The following is a 14,693-nucleotide window of genomic DNA, read 5'->3' as shown; positions in this document are numbered from 1 at the left end:
GGTTCAATTGGCTCTGAAGGAAGAGCCCAGAGCAACCTTTTCCTGCCTGGTAAATCTTGTCCTGTGAGATCCAGCTTCTGAAGGAGAAACAGCTGGTTATGTTACATATTTCCCTCTGAGCTGGAATCAGTGGTTTGTTGGAGGGAATGCAGGTACTTAGACACCAATTAATTCAGCAACACTGGGATCCTGGCTGGTATCTTGAGAGCCTGGGAGACCTACCATTTCCAGAGACTGGGATTCTGGACCCCTCTCCTCACAGACATATGCTGGAGCATATGGATGGCCCTGAGACATGCTGGGTTCTGTTGGGATGCTGCACACTGTCAGCACTTACGTACTTGTCATTTTACTTGTCAGACAGTCTGAGTCCAAATCCCCAGCTCTACTAGGATGCCTCACTTGAATTTGTCACCCCGATACCTACAGCTGTGCTCTTCCACTGAATTAGGAGTTGATTGTAGGAGAAAATGGGCAGTTAATAATTACCTTAGCTACACTGATGGGGTTTGTCATATCCCCTGAGAGAATGCCCATATTCTCTTCATGTATTGTTTTGAAATCACATGTAACTTGAAAAAAGCTGAATTCTCCCATGCCTTTATGGATTTGCATATTTGTCAGGGCTTTAATTATGCTGCCACTCAGACAAAGTAGAAGGGTGTCTTCACAAAATCAAAGTCCAAGCTTTGGTTGTAAAGTTCACAGGTAAGTTTCAGTGCAGACAGTGCTTCGAAAGCTGGACTCAGAAATATAAGTTAATTGCAAATAAATTACCTTTGTAAGACCATCTGTTGTATTTATCTTAAATGCATGTCCCCATTATTTAACTTCTTTGTCCAATAATGTGCATTAGAAAACTACTAAGCCTCGCAATCCAAAGGCCACTGAAATGTATGCAAATACTTCGCCTGATGTCTGAGAAGTCTTCAATCCACATGGACTTGTCTTACTTTCTGTGTTTTTCACATTTATCATTCCTGCTAAAAGGCCCTGACTTAGTGCAGTACTTGAACTCATGCTTAATTTTAAGCACTCGCCTAAGCTTTGCTCGTTCCCCCAGCCCGTTGTCTCGGTTGCATGAATTCTGGCCGTGTCTAGGTAAGATGCTCCATGTTGCATGCTGCAGCTGCATACAAGGGCTATGGTGCCAACACAGGCTGTGTACCCTGAAAGACAGACCAGCGTGGCAGGAGTTGGTTTAAGGATTCAAGACTGGAAACATTTATAAAAATTTCTAACCAGAACCTTGTTTGAACTGAACAGCAATTGTTTACGAGATAAACTGAGTGAAGACGGTACAGGGGAAAAGTTGTTACCACTGGGGAAAGGGTTGTGTCATGCTTTTAACTTTTCTTGACTTGCTGACTTAAGGCTGTGTGGTTTTGTGTCCTGTTATACATTTAATGAATAGAAACAAATTTGAGTGCACAGCTAAGGCTAAAGGTTGCTTGTATGTGCTTTGTTGAATCTGAGGTAGCAGTGTATCATCCTTTAACTAGAGAGGCAGTTCCTGCTCAACAGTTTCCTTATTGTCTCTGATGCTAATGCCAGAATACTGTGGAGAATTCAGCTCCTAGAGTGCTGCATTATCATGTCTTTGCTCCAAGGAGAATGAACTCCCTGCATCTCTTTATAGTTCTCTCATTTTTCCTGCACAATGTTACCCAGATTAGTGGCAGGTGAAGCTGAGCTGCCTTGCCTCCTGCTGAATTGGCAGAGTCACGCCCATGTTCAGTGTCTGCTCAGACATCGGGCTCACCTGCTGGCACGAAGCCCTCAGCACAGGCTGGCACCTGCTGTGCAGGGACTGTCTTGTCAGCAGATCCAAAGGCTCTGAAAGGACTCCCAATGGTGACATTTTACCACATGGGTTTTTTCCTTCAGTGTGCAGTTGAGTTTTTCTTCTAGGAGGGCTGGAATGAAATGTGATTGGACTGGGAGGTTTTATATTCTCACGTGGACGGGTGCTAGTTATCAGCACTGGAAGCAGGACCATACCATGCTCTCCAGGTAGGTTTTCTTGGAGAGCTGACAGTTCTTGGCACACACTGTAGCATACATGCCACAGTTAACTCGTGTGGGGCTGATAGCAGCTCCAGTGGGTACAGGGCTCAGCAGTCAGGGGTTTCCCTGCCTATTTAACTCCAGCATAGTCAGCAGACTTACTCCCATGAGTTCAGATTCAAGCCTAGAAGCTTTTTGCAGCTGCAGCCTCCACGGGTGACTTCTCTATGTGCCCCAGTGAGATCTCCATCAAGAGGAGCCAATGGAAAGAGCTCCTGCCTTTAGAACCTCTGGCTGTTCACAGCAGCCTCATCTGCAAACTCACGCCAAGAGCTTTGCAGTGCCAGCAGCGTGCCAGGATGGCAGCAGATTCATCCTGCCTTAAGACCATCTATTTATTAACTCTGTGCCAGAAGCAATTCTCAAGTAACATGTAAGAGTTGATATTACTCTCTGAAGCCAAAAAAATTCAAAGATTTAGCTGACACACTTTGCCTTTCCCTAAACCTTGCTATTATGCCTGAGGATTGCCTAACACATTAGCTGGATGTTCAGACAAGAATGTCAAACAACATTTTAGACAAAGAGAATCACAACTTCTCAAAGATTCTCAATTTCAAGTAGCACTTCTGCTTAACAACACTTCTCATGCCTCAAGTCATATGTATTTCTTTCAACTGATTTGTGAGTCAACTCCTCCTGAGCTGTAAGTAGCAAATTTCGGTTTTCTCTCACCATGGCACAGCCCTGGAGCTAAGCTTTACTTTTGCATGTCAAACTCCCTAAAAAGACAAAAAGGTTTTTTGTTGTTAAGTGGGAATGAAATAACCTCACCTGTAAATTCAGCAAGGATTTTTTTCTCTCAAGAGATATGAATGTGGCCACAACATTTAGCAGGGGGATCCTTTGGTGCAGAAGATAGAGCACTTTGACTGGGGCTGAGTCCTGGTTCTGCTCTGTCACTCACATGTTGGATGCCATCACAAAGTACATTTGATGGCACATTACCATTTCCTTTTTTCCCCTTGTTTGGATGAGGAATTTGCAGGGGGAGACACAAATTCTTGCAAACATTACATTTGTATATTAATTACAGCATTGTCCTCCATTGTTCCAATACATGATGCAGGCCAGAATTCAGACCTGTTTTTGTAGCCTCTATGGTAGCAGACTCTGCTTTGAAAATATTCAGAGTTATGCCTGACCCCAGAAGTGTTATTAAGCCTTTAAGTATGCAGACTTTCCTGACTGCAGGTAATGTTCAGGTGTTTATATATTAAGACTCTCCAGATTAAAAAAAAATAATAATGTCTGGGTCTGTTTAAATTAAATACTTGATTAAGTAGCTTCTTAAATTTGGATATGAGTATTTAATATCTTTACTTTCCTTGGGCTTTTCTCTGTCAAAAATATGAAAATCAATTATCTGCAGGCTCAAACATTTCATTTTCATGAAATACTATATAGTAGAAACACAGACTTCAAGTAAGGTCTGCACCTTTGTAAAATGAAAGAAGGAGAGAACATATAAAATGTTTCTTTTTCCATTTGTAATCCATGACTACTTCTATATGCAATCTATAATCTAAAATATTTCATACACAGGAAAATAATTATTTGGATTGTCATTTGGATTGTGTAAGTTTTATGTAGAGGGGGGAAAACGGGTTGATGACCCAGACTCAGTGCTAAAGAATCAATAGGTAATGAATACTATTAGAGTAATTGCAATTCCCATTGAGCATCCAGGTCAGGTCCTAGGTAACCCACTACACAGAATTTCTTCATCCTTTTCCAAAAGGCAAAGGAGACAGCTTTTGTTCTATACAGTAAGCCCTCTTCAGCTTGCTATCTAAAATCCTCTCCTTAGAGAGAAATCCTTGCCCTATTCACAGCAGACAGGGTTTCAGTCTTTGGATTCAAAGCAGTGGGGAATTGCATAAAGGAAATGTTACATGCAGGGCATTCTCGTTTGTTAAGCCCATTTTGCTGTTGGCTTGTGAAACAGCTGTTTCTGGTGATACTGGTCCAGCTTCCAATGGCCTCCTTTATGTTGGCTTTTGCAGAATACTGAGGAGAGCAGTTTTCATTTCCTTCTGTTGTTTTTGGATGTGGAAAAAGGCTCTGAAATGTGAACTGAAAATGTTTTACTCTCTAAAAATAAATCTACATTATACACTTCTATCTTTCCCATTAGATACTATACTCAGCTCATCTTTCAGCAGACATGAGACTGAGATCTTGACCTCTTCCACATTGGTGGCATTATATAAAATCTGGGAATAATCATTCTTCTAATTGAAGGTAATTTGTATAAGAGGGGAGATTTTAGAATTAAGGCTTATTGGAACAAGTCACTTAGGGACAAATTCTCTTTTCTTGAGAAGCTCCTAATCAAGGTAAAACAGCTTTGCTATTGTTGCTGAAGTGGGAAGTGCTCACTGACTGACGGTGAGCTCTGTGTTGTCATGTGCAGGAGACACATTTCTACTGCAGTACTGGGGGAATATCAAGGGACAGAAGGTGTTGACCCCCAGCAGTGCTTGTGTATGGCCAAAACATGTGTCACCATGGACTGGAGTCTGTGCAGCACCTGAGCAGTGCGACTGACCTGTACAGCAAACAGTCAGTGGAAAAATCTCTTTGCCAGGGGTTAGTGGGTGCTGTGTATTGCAGCTGATGGGAAAGAAGCTGGAAGGTGCAATGTAAACTCTGTGGCAGAGCCACGGAGAACAGGATCAGGGGAATATGGAGTGGGTGGTGAAGCAGAGAGTCACTTAAATACAGAATCAGGAGTATTTAGAAGTCTTCCTGCTTTCTGGAGCACTGTGGTAGGTGTTACCAATTTATCTGCCAGGCATTGACCTGAAGAGGTTTCTTCCTCCAGCCAAGATATTTTACTCTCAGTAAATTGGATTAAACCACTGTGAGTTTCTAAAGGGCAGAGGAAGGGTTTAGTTTGGTCTCATTTTTGTCAGTACTTTGTGGTTATTCTGCCACTGTCCCAGCAAGTGATATGCCAGAATTCAGTGTAGTGTCTGGAGTGCTGCTTCCTTGCAGGGACTGGTGATTTATGGGACCACAAGTAAAACTAAATTTGTGTAATAGAAAATGACTGCTGACTGTTAAGTGAATTTTTCCTGTGAATGTATGATAAAGAGGAGTGAATTATGGCCCCAGTGGATGTATTTCTATTGCTTGGATGCTGCCTAGCATTAGAGCAGTTCTCACACTGAGATCCTACTGCCCTCACCTGTGGAAAAGAGAAAACATGATAGCAATCAAAGGAAAATCTGACATAAAACATGTTGGCATTTTAATTAGCCTTCTTGAGGGCTCACTAGCTATAGGTGGTTAACTCTTTTGAAGATACTGTCATGTAGCAGCAAAATATATCTTACCAAGGAAATAAATTGTTCAGTCAGAAGCTGACATCTCTCTGTCTCTCTAATGATAGTTTCTTAAAATTTCCTTTGGCTTTGGGAGGCTGCCTCTCAGTTCTGGCTCTGAATCCTGGTTAGGACCCCTGTAAATTCAGCTCTTCTCTGAGAAAAATATACAAATGTATGTATCTTTTTTTCACTGTGAATGCTTCCCTGAAACTGAAATCATTGAACTGACATTTGGAGCTGATAAAATGAGACTGGTTTATCTCTGCTGGCAATGCCTGATTTGGCATGAGCTTGCCTTTCTTAATCATTGATGTTCAGTAATATTACTGTGGCACTTTTCTTTTTTTCTCTCTTTCCTAAGTATAAATAAGGACTTTGCTTTTGCTTCCTGTATTTCTTATCAGGAATGCAGCAGTGCCAACATCATTAAATGCTCCAGGTCTTGATTTTCAGAGCTCTACTTGTCTATCTAAATTTGATGCTTTTCAGTCTTTTGGAAAATTAACTTGAGGCTCTTGGAGTGAAATATAACACACTCAAACAGGCAAGGTATAAACTGTGTTTTTAGATTTCCAGATGAAGGAAATCTGGACTGAAGTGCTACACATACTTTGAATTGTGCAAATTTTCAGGGGCACTCACAGAAAACTCTGAAGCTCAGAGGGGATCCAAATAATTGCAACCATTCTTTGCTCCGTGTTTGGCCTATGCCCTACCTTGGTATAACTTAATCTCTGCTTTGGGGACTTGGATGATAGGTCTCACAATGCCTTTATTTGTCTGCACACTAGGCACAATGGCTTGGGGCTGTACAGGAATTTACCCACCTGCCATGTGCAGGCAGAGCAGCTCTTTTCTTAGTGATTTATAATGCATGTAGCAAAGAATCTCCAGCTCAGGTATTAATACTGGCTCTGCCTACAGCCCAGATCTCCCAGGACAATTCTGGGGCCTTTGGTACTTTTTTTTTTTCCATGTGAACTTTGAAAAAATAGACTTTGGTCTTCCCTGGATTGGAATCAGATTTCAAAACAATCAAAAAAGTAACTCTTACTAACCTTGATTTTCAGCCAGGTTCCATCCTGGCTTAAATTACGTGTTACCTGTCTTTTCTGGCACCCATTTCTAAAGGTAACAGGTAGGTGATCAGGAGATTTACCTCTGAGAAGACATCTGTCAAAGGTGCAAGTGCTGCTGGCACTTGCTTTCTGTTGCCAGCCAGTTCTTGCTGCAGCTGTGGGTGGAGGCAGCACCAGGCACAGGCTGTTTTGTTTCACAGAACCTCATTGGAAAAGGTTCTTTTGGAAAACAAAATAAAATATGATCAACTGCTTTTAAAATATAACACTCGTTGGAAGCACTTGCAAACTTCATAGTAATTATTCAGGGGACTTTCTCTAAAATCCTAATCATGTAGTGGAGCTTTATTCATTTTTTCTTGTACTGTGTGGCTGGACAATTTCCCACACACCTACTGAGGAGGTGATGACAATGGATGAGTTTCCCCAAAGACCCCTTTTTTTTATCTACTAGTTGAATTGTACCAAAAAATTTCCCAGAGATTTGAGTGTTTCACACTGAGAAAATAACAGCAAAGCCAAAACATCTGCAGTGCCCATGGAAATAGCAATCATGTTGTTCATTGGGTAATATTTCCAGGAAATAACTTCATAAAAGGCAGGCATGAAATTTGCCATGCATTTTAAATATTTCAGCTGGGATTTCTCAAAGTGCTGTTGAACTTTAGTGGGATCTCTGCTCTCAAAATTCTTGGACACAATTCTTTCCCCAAAGGAAAGCCATTCCTGTGGTGGTCAGTGCAGGGTCACTGCTCAGCACCCACAAGTTTAATTCCAGACCTGTGCAAGAAACAGCAGATATTTTCTGAACACCTCTCCAAAGTTTGTTTGGTTTTTTGTGGCTATAAAAAACTGCAAATATAAATCCAGATTCAGTTGGGTGATCAGATGCTGAGAACAGATTCAACTGCAAGTCCCTGAAAGTGAAGTCCTACAGAAAGGGGTTCTTCAAAGATGTCTTTTCAGCATTTTCCTCCATGCAGAACTTGCAGTTACATCCAGGGCAGGTAGAATATGCTCCACTTCTTTTCTAGAGTGCATAGTTTTGTAAAGTTTCATTTCTATTGCTATCCATTTCATAAAGAACATTTGCTATTGACTTTAATAAATTATGCTTTTTCATTTAGGACATAATGATCAGCATTCAGTATGCTTTCAGTCTTATTCTTAGATTTTTTTTGAATCTAATGCATCCTTTGGTGGAAAATAAGTAAATCAGTAACACTTGAAAATATAAGTCAAGTTCCATTATGATAAAACAAGTGTATAGAACTCCTTCAGACTGAAGGTCTCCTGAAAACACTGTAGATATAAATATCCACACATTCCTGTTGAGGGTATTTAAATGTAATTTCTGTGGTAACCCACTTGATCTCTCCTTTCTATTCCTGCCAGCAGTGTGAAAATCAGATTCTGTACTGATGTGCTGATGGACACATTCCCCAGAGAGGTGCAAGGCACACAGTCAGAGTTTGTGTAATCATATAATCTTAGTCCGTATGATAAGTATCCTAAATCCACTGCAAATATCATATCTCTCAATCACAAGACACTTCTGAAGCACATGGGATTCTGCTTATGCAGGATGGCTGTAATTTTAAAATGTACAGAATAAGGTGGAGAGTGCTGCCCTTTAAAAGATGGCTGGAAACTCAGCTGTGGACAACACTATGGTCTTACATGACAGGAAATAAGCTCTATATCAATAAATCTATATTACTAAGCAAACAACAAAAAAAGATATTTGTATGCCTGCTGTGAAGAAAGAGGATGTTTAAGTTAGGGGGATGTTTAAGTGAATGAGTTTGATGAAATCAGATTATGAAGGAAGGAAATACAGGAAAATCCCTGTCTTTATTTCAAAGGCATGACCAACCTCAGTGATTTTAAAATAGAAGGATTAAGATAAATTATTGATTTGCACAGAAGAATTAAAGGATATTCTGTTTTTCAGCTCTGCAGAGGAACCAGCTGTTGTTTGACTTTTATAAATGTGCTGTGATTTTCAAAGAATCCGTTGTGAAAGATTTGTTGCCAATTACCTTGCACTAGAAATTGAGTTAGACTTCAGGTGGGAGAGGAGTTTCTATCTCTGAACTGGTCTTTGATTGGGAAACAGTTCAAATTTATTCATGTTAGTCAAAATTAGTATTTTTTTCAGCAAAAATGGTCAGATAAAAGCATATGTATTTGAAGAGAGCAGATGACTGAGCTCCTTCCTCCTCTGCATCTGCTGATGTGAGTGCAGGCTGAACTGTAAGTCATTAAAGGCCATTTCCTCATTATTGCTTATCAAAACTAACATTGTGTTCCTCCCCTTTCTCCTCATGAACAATCCCTTTTCACCTTTGTCCTTGCACCTCATGCACAGCACAGGATGCCAGTCCTGGAGTGACACAGCTGAGGTGATTCCTCACCTCGGGCTGCCACAGAGTGACCTGCACCATCACCTCTAATGGGGGTACACAGCACCTGCCCAGACCCACCTTCCCAAAAATCTGACACCACTTTGGAAACCAGCCTGCTCAGGACAAAAAATGGACACTCCTGCCTCAGCCTTGTGCTGGTGTTCCAAATTAGTCTGTTGATTAAAGGGGAAAAATAGTTAATTAAAAGCGGATAGATTATGGGGTCCCTTCCAAATGAGGACATAAATAGAATAGGAATTGTCCATCAGTATTCTGGGGTTGTCTCTGTATCCATTCTTGGGCCACTAGATCATCTGAAGTACTTGGCTTGGAAAGAAAGGAGCAAACAGTATTCAGAACTTGTTTTTAAAAAGAGTATTTTTATTCTTTTTTTTAATTTCATCTCAAGTTCGACTTTCTATGTTGTCATTAAGCAAGAAGTTGTTCCTCATCTAAATCTGATTGTTCTCCTCCTGTTCTTCAAAGAGCTTGAGTTCATGTTTATTTATCCTGTGCTGTTGTTTTGAGTTGTTTCTGGGGTTTCATTCTGGTGATTACAGCGTGTTTGTTTAATTTGGATGTACAATATAAAATATATCCCTCTGGAGGAACAATATGTTTTCTTTTTGGCATAGGTTTTTTTCATTTTAGAATTCATTTGTGTGTGGTTAATGCTTACTAGAGATGCCAGGTTTGTTCAAGAAACTTAGAAAACCTTGGAACAAGATGATTCCAGCTATAAAGGGCACACAGGGATAACATGGAATAACTGTCTAGAAATGAAGAAAAGTTTAAGTGAGATCAGAGCTTAGTGTTAGGAACTGACCTTTGAACAACACTAAACTTCATTGATCAAGGACATTAGAGGACACTGGACATCATTCAAGTTCGAAGTTAATATTAGCAAGAGGTTTGCTATTGGAAAAAAAAACTGTGTGTGAAGGAGGGGGACTAAAGGAAACAGTTCCAAATTCCTTTTTTCTTCATATCAAGGTGATCAAGTCAGGAAAATACAGTTCACAATATTTATAAGAACACCTTTACTTCAGTCATGTAGCAGCTTTTAGGTGGGTGTTCAGAAATTTTGCTGAAGGATCTCTGCTTTCATTAAGTGTATATCTGCAGCAGCAGCCATTGCCACCTTGCCTCTGAGTGATGTTAGTGTGTGCTGGTGGCCTTACCCAGATTTGGCTGACTCTTGGAGTGCTGAATTCCTCCATTCCTGGGGAGTCATCAAGACTGTGTGTCTCCAGAGCTCATCAGTTCTTGGGAAAATCTCACAACCTACCATCACAGCTCATACTTCTCTGTTCACCTTGCTGCCTGCTGGTAAATGTTTCTCTATCCAAACATGTAGATAAAACTGATATAAAACTCATTCACGCATTCTCCTGGCATGGCCCTCGTACAAGGTGAAATGCCTGATTTTGGGCAAAAGGGAGCAGCCAGATAGTGAGATAATTGATTTTAACTCTTAAACCTTAGTCTTTGTGTGTTGACTGGTTGAGCAGAGCTGTGACCATGAAGTGTCAGAAGAACACAGGCACTGGACTGGGAGGCAGTAGAAGGAGGCATGGGACATGGAGGACAAGCCACAGGGAAGCAAAGAGCTGGGCAAGTAGCTGAGGGAGGTGAAAGCTTTCCTGAGAACTGGAGATGTTCCATGTGAGGGGGCTGGAGGAAGTGATCACACCACTGGATATATATCATTATTTTGTCTTCTCTTTCCCCTTAAATCCCAGTGAGGGATTCTTTCTTCTTCTCACCCCTAGGTCAAGTAGGTAGGAAAGGCTTTGAGTTACGGGAAGGGCTGTTCTGGTTTCTTCTGCTTGTCCACAACTCACGGGCTTTTCAGTGATCTGAGGCAGTATTTATTCTCCAGCCAAGTATTTTTGCTGCAGGATACCCCAGGAGGCACCTCCCTGCCTTGGATTCAGCATTCTCCCCACCTTGTAAACCTCACGCATGCCTTGCTACTGGCAGCTAACAGAAGGGAGAGAGGCATCCAAAGCTTCCCCCAAGCCTCTGTGTCCAGGATCCAAGTGCTGCTGCTGTCCAGATCAACTTTATTTTTTCTGTTTGTGTCTTGCATTAATTTAAAACCCACTAACAATCCAAATCAAACTCTCCTCCCTCAAATGTGTACAGCAAGAAACAGAGGAGTGTGAAACATGACACAACTCCACAAGCCCTCTTCTGCCTGGGTAAATTTTTCCTGACACTACAGCATCACTTCCTGACCATAGTTGCAAATAAACAATTATTGATAGCACAAGGCTGGACCACACATGCGTGTTTTCCACTGGCATGGAGAAAAGCTGTGTGTTGATTGCTGCTTATTTATTTTCACAAGAGTCAGTTGGGTTTGTTGTTATGTCTTTAGGGCACCATCTCTCGAGGTGCTGATCCTTCTCAGCTTGCAGGAAGAACTGAGGGTGGGGGCCAGCTGTGCCCCACAGGTCCTGGGCCTCAGTTGGCATTATTATTAGAAGTTCTCCAGTGTTGATATTTACTGCATGATCCTGAGCAGTCAGTAGGAAAGGACAGCAGGGGTCTACCCAGCGGAAGGAGCACTTAGCCAAGCCATGTGATTTTCCTTTAAAACTCGAGTTGTTAAACCATCAGTTAGAAGTGTGACATTTATATAGAGAAAAGAAAGGAATTTGAAATGAACACAGAGAAACTTCAGCTTTCTGGCTTGCTGCAGATAATACAGGGAGAGCTGGTTTTTGTCCTTAGAAAGGTAAGGGCCATATTCTCTATCCATCTCTACCTATAAAATGGGCCAAATGGCAGTCAGCTAACTGGTCTTTGCCTTCACATCCTGGACAGTCCCCTGCTGTGCAGGCTTCCAGTGTGAGCTGGGGCAGTTGAAAGGCTGATGACCTCCTGAACCTCCCCAGCAGCAGATCCAGCCTCATCAAGCTTTGTACTGGCTTAAATAGCTGTGACTGCAGGGACAGGCTGGGGACTGAGGTTCTTGAGTGACCTGGCTTTTGTTGCGGTGGTGGAGCAGACTATGGCAGCATCCCCATCCCTCTGCCTCTCAGATATAACAGAGGTGCAAACCAGGCCTCCAGGGGTTGTTTTTGTGGGTTGTCTTTTGAGATCTCTGAGGTTTCACATTCTTTCTCAGGTCCCAGCCTCAGTGCAGTTATTTTGCAGAAACTCCTTCCAACTCTGAAGTTCTGCTGCCCTCCCCAGCCACTGAACCTTTGGTACCTTTTGCCTTTATGAAACCTCTGTCCTTCAGACTTCTGGGAGAGACATTTGAGGACTGAGAAAGAACTTTTAAAATCAACACTTTCTCAGGCTCATCGAGTTCCTGTGCCTTATGACCTTCTCTTTGTGTGATGCCCATGTGTTATTTATGAGCACTTGGCTGCTCATTTCCACAAAAAAAAAAAAAAAAAAAAACAAACCACAAAAAAAACCAAAACAACCAAAAAAACCCAAAAAAACAGATAACATTGTTGAGGCTGAAGTGTAATTAATTATGTGGCACTGCAACTGCAAAGAGCAAGAAAGGGGACGGTGAGTGCTGTTGTACTGGGTTAGGCAGCTGCTAAGGCCAGAGAGAGATACAAGGCACAAAAGGTAAGTCTTTTGAAGAAATGCAAAGGAAACAGGGTGATACATAAATCAGTTTTATTTCAAGTCAGGGGAAGCACCTCACTGTTCACACAGTGAATATCACAGGTGAATATCTGGCTCTGGGCCTCTCGTAGATCCACATCACATCCAGCCTTTCAGGATCAGCTGCTCAGGGTTTTGTTTTAGTAGGAGCAGGATTTGCCTCCAGCCTTGGAACAAATCACTTTCGTTGTGAGGGGGGAGGTAAAAGAATAAAGACATTCAAGTAAGAGCTGGGCTGAAGCAGATGTCTTTTAAACAAATATACAACTTATTTTCCATCTGCTGGTTCCCAAGTCCTTGTTTGCTGTGACAGACAAAGAGCAGCACTGCTGCATTTCAGGAGAACCAGGATGTGCTCCCCAGGCACAGATCTGAAAGGTGGCCACTTGCATCCACAAACCTGGCATTTTTGCTGATAAGGGCAATACAGTAACTGCTGAAATTGATCCTAATGAATGAGAGCATTCCTTTGCTTTTCTTAATGTTATAACTGATTAATTCCCCAAAGAATTCCTCTGGGCATCCCATCCCTATGTAAAGACTATGGCTAAGTGGCTTAATAGGATAAGTGCTTTATAAAACAGCTCTGTAATATTTTATTTGTCTCTTTTCATTTCAGTAACAAGCATAAGGGAAGCTAATGTCCCAGTATACAGGGATTTGCAATCACCATTAATGGGGATAATTCCCCTCATGGGAAACAATAAAAAATACCATTGCAAGAGCTAGAACACTTTTCTGGCTTTGCATTTTCATCACAACAGATTGTGTCTCTCTGGCTAAATTTCTTTGTGCTCTAGAGGAGAAAATAAATCTGGCAAAGAGAAACAACTTTAATTGTAAAGATAAACTCATGATGGGGCACAGTAAGGGTTTCTGTGTTTCCCAAGACAGCATCTGTATGATTGAGGAAAAGGAAATAAAATCATGGTAGCTATTAGCAGTGCAGTGAGTTTTAAATGAGCCCTGAATGATGGCAGAATTAAGAGTTTTTGCCTTTTTCACATTATCATCACTAACAGAAGGGGTCTCCCTTGCTGTTTGTTCTATTTTGATGGTAAATCCTGTCCTAACAAATATGCCGACAAGCTGTAAGAGAGCAACTGACTTCAGTTGCATGGGAGGTCTGTCTCAAATTCTGTATCCATCTTAGATCTGGTTTTCATGTCTTTAAAATATGCAGCAGTGGAGATTAATACATTGGTTTGCTTTTTAATGAGTGAACCTTGGATTAGAAGGTTTGCTGCAAACTCTTTTATTTAAATGCTTTCATATTTATGGTGCCATGCTTAGAATGTTATGCATAGCATTATCTGGCTATTAACTCTTGTGACAAGATGGATTTTAGGATTAAATAAATTGTGAGCATTCCTTTTAAATTGCTGGAGCTAAAGGGGTTAGGAGTGTAGGAGTGTTAGATTGCCTAGCTGCAGTCATTCCCCCTGCACAGCCTTGTGATATGTTACAGGGGCTCTGGTGGCTGAGTAGGAGGAAAAAAGTCACTGGAAGCAGCTCGGATTGCACAGCCTTGACTCACCACACAGGGTAGGTGACCAAGCTCTTTCATGAGCAGCAGGCAGAAAGAGGGAATGGCAGCCTTGATTTAGCACAATATAACCTCCATGCTGGGCATATAGTTACTGTCCTTTGAAATCAGTCAGATTTGAACCTTTTGAGCTTAGTCTTGATTGCTATGCTGTATTTTTTGCTTTGCCTACCATTATGAGCTGGTGCAATGTGCTAATGGAAGTGATTATTCCGGGAGCTCTTTGAGGGTCAGCATGTTTCCATTGTGTGACTGGTCCCAGTGATTTTTTTTTTGGGGCAGAAAAATGGACAGTTTCTCTTTTCCTCAACTGCAAGATAGCAAATATAGAATTCTCTCCTGTTAGAAGTGTTGTGTTAGGACGCACATATGAGCTGTCTGCATTCAGCTGCCTTTCCCACCTCCACTTTTGGAAACCAATTCCAGGCCAAACCCTGTCTCTTTTAAGCACATGAGAAGTGACTTTAGTGGGGCCTGAATCTGTGTCCTCTCTCAAGCAGGTTATTGCTCTGAAACAAGAGAATGTTATGAGGCTCCTATTGGCTTTGAGCCAACACTAGTCTTTTAGTCAAGCAAGGAGGAGTCATGTTTTTAGACCCAAGGATTAAACATTTCCATCCTGCTG

The 14,693-nt window shown here is 41.5% G+C and overlaps 1 protein-coding gene across 18 annotated transcripts in view; it reads left to right on the top strand.

Moving 5' to 3' along the window:
- The window catches only part of KALRN (kalirin RhoGEF kinase), a 475,447-nt gene that overhangs the window by 344,284 nt on the left and 116,470 nt on the right, over window positions 1-14,693 (top strand). The gene's annotated exons all lie outside the window — the stretch shown is intronic.

This window comes from Anomalospiza imberbis, chromosome 7 (assembly GCF_031753505.1).
Source record: "Anomalospiza imberbis isolate Cuckoo-Finch-1a 21T00152 chromosome 7, ASM3175350v1, whole genome shotgun sequence".
Lineage (NCBI taxonomy): Eukaryota > Metazoa > Chordata > Aves > Passeriformes > Viduidae > Anomalospiza > Anomalospiza imberbis.
This window is presented reverse-complemented; position numbering and strand designations above follow the sequence as displayed.